The 9,188-nt window shown below is 37.2% G+C and overlaps 1 non-coding gene across 1 annotated transcript; it reads left to right on the top strand.

The window, feature by feature from the left end:
• Positions 1-8,744: 8,744 nt before the first annotated feature.
• Positions 8,745-8,851, top strand: LOC128286230 (small nucleolar RNA R71). Its single transcript, XR_008276774.1, has one exon. It is a non-coding gene; the product is annotated as a small nucleolar RNA R71 (small nucleolar RNA).
• The last annotated feature ends 337 nt before the right edge of the window (positions 8,852-9,188 follow it).

The raw sequence follows: 9,188 nt of genomic DNA, 5'->3' as shown, positions 1-9,188 counted from the left end.
CAAGAGAAAGTTGTGGAGAGAAAATTCTTTGAAGAAATTATTTTAGAAAATTTTTAGAGATATGTTTCTTATTTACAACTTGGCCCAAAAGTTTAGAGAAATTATAAAATTTCCTAACTGGTAATTTTTGTGAAAATTTTTTTATTCGAAGCGAGCCCACACTCGGTCGACGTGAGCTTGAAGATAGTAAAGAAGACTACTCCGTCGAAGCGTTCATATTAGCCGAATTGAAAAGACAAAATTTTAATTAAGTGTTTATTACTTTAGATATCACAACCAAGTTCTTGTTTTAATTTTTTTTTAAACCCAGGCTTTTCCCTAAATTTATTTTCCACTGCGTTTCCCAAACTCGATTTTCCAACAATATTCAACCATTCAACCATCGCATGTTTAAGTATCAAACTTACCAAAACATTTCCTAAACATAAACTAAGTATATTATCTATCAGACCAAAATGAAGTATCAACCGAAACACCATGCCTAGCATAATATTTTTCTTAACTATGAAGTTGTAATGACCCTGTAGTCAGAGGTGTCAGAAAGTGTATTTTCAGGACTCTGTTTCTATAAACTGAACTCATAAATATTTTTAATAAATATTTACGGAGTTATATTACTGGTGAATTAAATTTTGGATAAGTAATTTTCATGAAATTAGGAGTTATTAAGGTACAGGGACTAAATCGCGTAGGTGTTAAAATCGAATTATAGATCGAAATAAATTAAAAGGGCTAAATTAACAATTATACCATCATTTTAATTATAGTGGAAGGACATTAATGTTATGTATATTATATATATTATACATTTAAGTTAACTTTAATATATATATATATTATAATAACTAAAAAAGAAAGAAAAAGAATTAAAAAGAACTAAAGTAAAATAAGTGAAATAAAAATAAAGTGGAAGGGGATGGAGTTATTTACATGCAAACATTAAAATAAAAAGAAAGAAAGGAAGAAAATAGCAAGGGACCACATGTTTTAGGGGGTTTGGAGTTCAAATCTAAAATTGGTTAGTGCAGTTTAGTCTTTTTCTTGTAATTTTTACGTTTTTGAAATTGCGGTACTTAGAACTAGCCTACCCATGTTACAATTTTTAGTTTTCTTCAAGATTGATGATGTTACCATTGTTAATTAGTTAAAGCTTTAGGGATTTTATATATATATATATATATATATTTAAGTTAGAAGTGGAAAAGGACTAAGTTGTGGAGTTAATTGTTAATTTTGAGCAATAGGGACTAAATTGTAAAAATTTGAAATTAAAGGATAGAATTGAAAATAGGGAGCTAAATTTAGGTTAGAGTAAAATTAGTTGATACGTGATATTCGTGATAGGTTTTAAGTATTTATATTTAATCGTTGTTGGAACTAACTATTATCACGATGAAGGCAAGTGTACCTATTGAATAGTGGTATAGCTTTAGCAAGACCGGATTGTTGAACCCAAAGGAACCAAGAGTACTAGTAATTACTTTCTTTTTATTATATAACCTAAAAATTAAGGGTTTTGTTTATCTAGGTTAATTAACTAAACTAAGGGTGCACAGAGAGAAAATTGGGAAAACGTTCTTAGGAAAACTCGATTGATTAAGACAATACCCAAGGAAAAATCCACCTAGACTTCACTTGTTATTTGACTCTGAATTAGACAATTTATTCATTTGACTTGATCTGTAGAAATCCCTAAGTTACATTATTATCTCTCTAGAGACTAATAACGTCTAACCCTAGGTTGATTAATTAAAATTCTTTCTAATTAACGCCCTAGTGTTGCATAAACTCGATCAATGGATCCTCTTATTAGGTTTTACCCTAATCCGGCAAAATCTTATCACCCTATCTCTAGGCGTGCAATCAACTCCGTTTAATTATGGAAAATTTACTCTTAGACAGGTTTTATTCCTCCTTTGAATAAGAGCGTTAACTTGAATCAATATCCTAAAATATTAAAACAAGAATTAATAACACATAATTAAGAACAAGTCAAATATTTATCATACAATTCAGATAATAATAACAAGATCCATTCTTAGGTTTTATTCCCCTTAGGTATTTAGGGAGTTTAGTTCGTAATTATAAAAGAAAACATCTCAGAAGAATAATGAAAACAAAACATAAAGAAAACACAAAACCCCTAAATGGAAATTGAAGGGAGATCTTCAGTCTTGACGATGAATCCGACTTCTGATATGGACCAATCGGCTTCCCTTGAGTAATTCCTTGCCTCCTACTCGGTGTGTCCCTTCTAAGTGCCTCCTCAGGTGTTTAAATAGGCTTTGGAATGCCTAAGAGCCCTCAAAAGTGGCATTTTCTGAATAGGACTATACTTGGGCTAGGGAAGGACACGCCCGTGTGCGATTATCCAGCCCATGGTCAAGGCTGTTGAATAGGCACGAGCGTGTATTCTACCCGTGTAAGTCGTGCTTTGATCCTGCCAAATGGACACGGCCGTGTGACACGCCCGTGTGAGGAATTCTAGGCCGTGTTGATTTCCCATGTGGGTTGATTTTCTCTGTTTTCGGCCCATTTCTCGCTCTTTTTACTCTCCTATGCTCACCTAAGTATAAAACATGAAATTAAAGAATTAGGAGCATCGACTTCACCAAATCTAAGGAGAATTCATCCATAAATGTGCTAAGCATGGGATAAAAATATGTATAAATTACGGTTTATCAAATACCCCGACACTTAAGCATTTTCTTGTCCTCAAGCAAAATCCTCAAATCACAATCAAAATAAATTCTTCTCAATTTATAATCCCTATCAATAATATGTCAAAATAATCCATAAGTGATCATACATTGGAAATTCAACTAAAAGTACATCAAAGTTTCAAACATTCCAAGTTGAGCATTTTATCATGAAAACATAGGTGTCCCCCCTCATCTAAGTAATCACCTTTGATCAAAATATCATAGAGTTTAATATCCTCACTAAAGGTTCACTCAAATCACTCGAGGTGTTTAAGGGCATCAAAAAAAGCATTCATTAGTCAATATGAAAAGTTATTACCATAGGCTTGCTTGAAAATCAAATCTCCACCACTATATATTGAGATGACACATCAATCAAAAAGGTCTTTAGAGGGTTGTAGTGTGGCTTTAGCTAGGGGGTGTGGTCACAAGCTGAAAGAAAAGGTTGGAACCGAGATTAAATTGAAAAATCACCTAGCTAGAAAAATAACTTGTCATCAGTTGAATACAAGTGAGCTTCTTCTCAGAATATAGATTAACACTTAATCTCAAAAACGACGAATTACTACTAAAATGTATGTAAGTATTTTATTTTATTTTATTTTTTTTAAGAACAAGTCAAATAACATAGAACATTGAAGAGTAAAACATAGCTAAGTAATTAATTCAAATCAAATCTCGACAAAAATAGGGATCAAATTAGGGGATTTCAACAATAATGGGTTATGGGTTAATATTGAGGGTAAATCAATTAATGGCTTGTTAGACTCAAAGGGGTTTACTAAGTGTTAATTATGAAGGTAGGCTTTTGTGGAGTGAGTGGGTTAAACCTAAGTGCCTTTATCATCTCGACATATCAAATCAAATGGTATGGTCTTGACATGCATAATCAAGCAAGTTCTAGAATAACAAATCAATACTGACGTACTCAAAGCAACAATAAAAGTGAGCATGAAAGAAATAGATGCTCTAAAGGCTCAAGATCTCACAAAAATTATGGCTTTTTGATGTTTAAACCTATGAATTTCAACTCAAGATAATACCTAAACTTGGGGAAAACAACCTAAAAGTTTTAAATTCTCTAATGTCTTAAAGGTTAAACGATCAATGCATAAATGCCTATGTTTTAATTAAAGACATATCAATAAAAATCATAACTTAATCAAAATTCATTCTAATAGTGGTATGAGAAGATCACATAAGAATGAGACAAAATTTAGGGATTTCTGATAATGATATAAAAGACCCCCAAAACTGAAGATCTACATTGCCCTCAATGTAAAAAGTTAGATTCATAATGATATAGATATAAGATCATAAGATAGCGAGAGAAGTGAAACTTCCTGAATGATGAATGGACTCCTTGAAATGGAGTTATGGAGAATAATCGACCAATGGGCAATGATAAAATTGGAGGAGGATACTCCTGTGGTGGTAAAGGTTGGGTTCCACAACCACAGTGTCCATCGAAGAGGTTATCGTAGTGGTCGGGCAGGACATGGTAGTCGTGGAGAACCTTTTCCAATAGAGTGTCAAGTTCCTAAGTGATGGCGAGCTTTGGAGCTCTTAATAACTGTGAAAAAATCAAGAACTTTTTTAGAAGATAAATAGGAGTGGAAATACTTGTAAAGAAATAGCCGAAAGCATAATTTGTTCAATATAAATTATAAAAACTAAATAAGAAAAATAAGCTTAAAGAGGAATAAAATAAGAAATAGTGTTAAAAAGATAAAAGTAAAAACATAAAAAATAATAATAAATAAAAGTTTTTAAGCATCTTCATCGCTAGATGGTTCACTAGGTGGGGGTGGCGATGAGATGTTGAAGTGCTGACAAATCTGATGTAGAGTCCCATCAATGTGATCAAAGCGCTGAAAACTTTGCTGCTCAAATCGTGTAAGGCGCTCAGAGATGTCAGACAGTGAAGCCGCCGCATGAACTGGACGATGAGAGGGTGGTTGCTGAGTCAGAGGGTCCTCGTGACGTGGACGGAGATCATCAGTAATGTCTTTTCGGTCCTCTTCCTCGGTGGACTAGATGAGGCGGTACTGAGGAGGGTAGGTGCCACATCATTTCTCGATCATCCTCATATGGAGCATGCTCGAGATGCCCTATGGGGACATCTGGCCGATGAGAGTGAGGGTGGACAATTGTGCCGCTGTGTTGAGGAGCCTGAAGTGCCGAGCCAATCGAGTTACATAGGGCCTGATCGAGATGACTTCTCTCCTATGTCGCTCCGTCTGATAGCGGATGGCGAGGGCGATGAAGTAGGTGAGGTCAACACGTGCCCATTCACCATGCACAATAGAAAGTAAGCGTCGTGAGTGTTGACGATGCCAGTGCTCTCTCGCCTCTCTGTCAGAGTGTGAGCCAAGATAGCGTGTAGGTACCTCAAAGATAGAGGGAGAGTCGATGCCTTGGAGTGACTAGGATTGTAGGTGGCCGAGGTAGGGACGAGGGCGTTCCAGCACTTTGAGGGTTAGTAGTGGATATGGTGATGGAGGCTGTCTAAGTCTTCCTCATCCATGAACTCCTCCGTGTATAGGCCCAATGCGATACCGAACTCGGGGACTCTCAACTGGTAGACTAGCCCGCCGAGACGGAACTGGACCATTCCAGGATCATTGAAGTTGGTCATGACGGTCTAAAGATGGAACTTCGAGCAGAGTTCCAATGTGAACTCGAGATATTTTGGCTTGACGATCTCAAAGAAGAGCCCTTACGGGTCAGTCGTCAGGACGGCTCGGACCGCGTCAGCCAATTGAATCTATTCAAGTGCGGCCCAGTCAATGCAGCGGCCCACACCTAGAGGTCAAGCTCATAATATCTGATATAATTCCTCTTGGGGTCCCAATGGAACCTAGAGGAACGGATGCCTAATCTCCGCGATAGGACCCGAGGATAACGCTGCTCCTTTCCTTTTCTTTGAAGTAGGGACAGCGATTTTCTTACCATGATTTGACATGATGTATCTGCAAGACAAATGAGGAGTATACCATAAACTAACTAATTCAAGAAGTAATCATGAATGTAGTTAAACTAACCAATCCAACCAACTGTCAAACACTCAACAGTTTAATCTAGATGATAGAAGTTTATATAGCAAATGACGTAAGAAAAGCATGATTATTTTCAACATGAAATGAATGAAATAGAATCTATAGGAACACAAGAAAGAATGAATGTACCAGAAAGTATTGACTAAAAAAGGCAAAGAATGAAAGCATATTTCTATAGTGAGAACTATGAATATTCATAAAAAATTAGCCAAGTAACACCATAAGAATCATAAAATTAGTAAAAGAGATGAAGAAAATAGAGAGAAAAAAGTAAATAAACGCAATATGTTGGTGGAAGAAGGAGCTTGGGTCTTCGGAGGAGAGCTGTCATCAGCGTACGGGCATGGCGAGGAGGGCATGTGAACTTGCAGCGGATAAGGTTAGGGATTTTGGGGAAAGGGATGATGAATATTGATGGGTTTATATAGATTTTGGGGTTTCGAAATTTTCAAATTTGGGTGTGTTTGACATTCGGTCCACGCCCATGTTCCTTGGGCATGTTGGTGCACATTACCGTGTCACACGACTGTGTCCTTCTTCATTCGCTTCTCCCATGCCCGTGTATATAGGTCCACGCCCATTTTAGTTTGACAGTGTTTACCAGGAGTGAATGGCACGGGCGTGTCGCATGCTCGTGATAAATTCTCAAGTTCAACCACGGTTTCAAAACACAGGTGTGTCACATGCCCATGTTGTTTTGGCAATTTTGCCCACGGCCATATCGCATGGCCGTGGCAACGTACCGCATCCCGTGTTAGGGAAAAATTTTGCCTTTTTTTACACGATCGTATTGCACAACCGTGTCTCCTCCCGTGGTGTTAGCACGGCCTAAGGCACGCCCGTGTGCCTGGCCATATGGATTAGAAAACTTGTGTTTCAATGACTTAGTTAGTGATTAATGTTAAAGACTAAAATTTTAAAGAGGTTAACATCGTTAATGCTCGGGTTGCCTCCCGAAAAGCGCTTATTTATAGTCTAAGCTCCACTTACCTCTCTTGTTGCATGATCATGGTGGTTCAAGGAGTTTACACTCCTCATCCCTACTATCAGTTTTATCAACATAAGGTTTAAGACGAGTACTATTTACCTTGAATGTGCCAAATTTGGGATGAATTACCTCGACTGTACCGTATGGAAAAATGCTAAGTACCGTAAGAGGGATTTCTTCATTTGGTTCAGAAGTGGTAATACGAGGGTCTGCTACGTCTAATAGCACTTTGTCTCCAACTTTAAGTTGATTGGGGGAAGAATTTAGTTTGTCATGGCGTGGTTTTGGTTTATTGTGTGTTTTCAGTTTATGTGTCTGCCATTCATCTAGTTCCTCGATTTGTAGCCCTCGTTCATCATAGATAGGTCCTTTGTTGTTGCTTGAGCATGGCTCATGTATGTTCTTCGAACCTATTTCCTGCAAAGTAGGTTGCACCACATGGTTAGTTTTAGTAGGATGATTTATACCACTACTTTTAATTTTTGATGCGTTACTCGAATTACGAGCTTGAAGGGTGATTATTTCGTCTCCCATACGAAGTGTGAGTTCACCTGTACCAACATCAATTATTGTTCTAGCAGTTGTTAAAAAGGGCCTCCCTAAAATTAAAGGAACGTTACTATCCTCTTCTATGTCTAAAACAATGAAATCAACTGGGAATATAAATTTGTCAATTTTAACGAGTACATCTTCAATAATCCCCCTAGGAAATCTAATTGTTTTATCGGCTAATTGAATACTCATCCTAGTTTGTTTGGGTTTCCCAAGACCTAGTTGCTTAAACATTTTGTAAGGCATGACATTGATACTAGCCCCTCAATCAGCCAAAGCATTATTAACATCTAGGCTACCAATTAAATGGGGAATCATAAAACTCCCTGGATCTTTTAATTTGTTGGCCAACTTATTCTGTAGTATGGCTGAGCAAACCACATTTAGCTCCACATACAATGCCTCATCCAACTTCCTCTTGTTTATTAAAAGCTCCTTGAAGAATTTGACTACGTTTGGCATCTGCGAAGAGCTTCAATAAATGGCAAGTTAATATATAACTTCTTTAATAATTTAAGGAATTTATGAAATTGTTCTTCTATGCGGTCTTTCCTTATCGCGTTTGGGTATGACACACGAGGTTTGTATTCTTTACTTATCGATTTTTGGTCATTGTGGTCCACCTCACGTTTACCTTTACTTAGCACGGTTTCTTGCCTCAATTCTGGTTCAGGTGCAACTAACCCTTCCTCATCATGAATGGTAATTGCATTGATTTTCTTCTTTGAGTTAGATTCAGTGTTACTCGGTAGGCTACCTTGTGGTCGTTCAAATATCAATTTAGCGAGCTGACCTATCTAAGTTTCGAGCCCTTGGATCGACGCTTGTTGATTTTTAAGTGCTGTCTCAATATTTTGAAAATGAGTTTCTGACACCGAGATGAATTTTGTTAGCATCTCTTCAAGGCTCAGTTTTTTCTCTTGTTGGTTGGGTAGTTGTTGCAAGCCTGAAGGCGGTGGTGGTTTCTGATTTCCTTGGCCTCCCTATGAAAAATTTGGGTGGTTCCTCCAACCTGTATTGTAAGTGTTACTATAAGGATTATTTTGAGATCATGGATTATTACCCATGTAATTTAACTGCTCATTCTCCATGTTGTGGCCATAGGGTGGGTATTCTGAATTGCTTGATCCACCTCCACTTGCTTCGCATTGCATTACTGGGTGAACATGTGAAGATCTGAGAAAACCGTTAAATTTTCTGTTCAAAAGTTCTACCTGATTAGAGAGCATGGTGACCGAATCGACGTTAAAAACACCGGCTATTTTCGTTGGTTTTGTCCTCATGACTTGCCACTGATAATTATTCAGCGACATCTCTTCTATAAATTCATATGCATCCTCAGGTGTCTTATTATTGATAGTTCCACCAGTAGCTGCGTCAATCATTTGTCCAGTTGAAGGATTCAGGCCATTATGAAATGTTTGAACCTGTAGCCAGAGTGGTAACCCATGGTGAGGGCACCTTCTCAATAGATCCTTATACCTCTCACATGCATCGTAGAGTGTTTCTAAATCTATATGTAGAAAAGAAGAGATATCATTACGTAATTTGGATGTTTTAGCCGGCAGAAAATATTTTAATAAAAACTTTCATTCATTTGTTCCTAAGTAGTGATTGACCCTCGTGCCAACGAGTTCAACCACTATTTAGCCTTATTCCTCAACGAAAAGGGAAACAGTCGAAGGCGAATGGCATCATCAGAAACACCATTGATTTTAAAAGTGTCGTAAAACTCTAACAAATTTGCCAAGTGAGCGTTGGGATCCTCGTCCTGCAAACCATTGAACAGAACAACTGTTGGATCATTTGAATATTTATGGTTTTAGTTCAATATTATTTGCAGCAACAGCAGGCCTAACTATGCTCGATTCAGTTCCTGTTAAAGAA

The sequence above is a fragment of the Gossypium arboreum genome, chromosome 12, assembly GCF_025698485.1.
Source record: "Gossypium arboreum isolate Shixiya-1 chromosome 12, ASM2569848v2, whole genome shotgun sequence".
In the NCBI taxonomy this organism is placed as follows: Eukaryota; Viridiplantae; Streptophyta; class Magnoliopsida; order Malvales; family Malvaceae; genus Gossypium; species Gossypium arboreum.
Note: the sequence above shows the minus strand (reverse complement) of the source record. Positions and strands in the feature narration are given on the sequence as shown.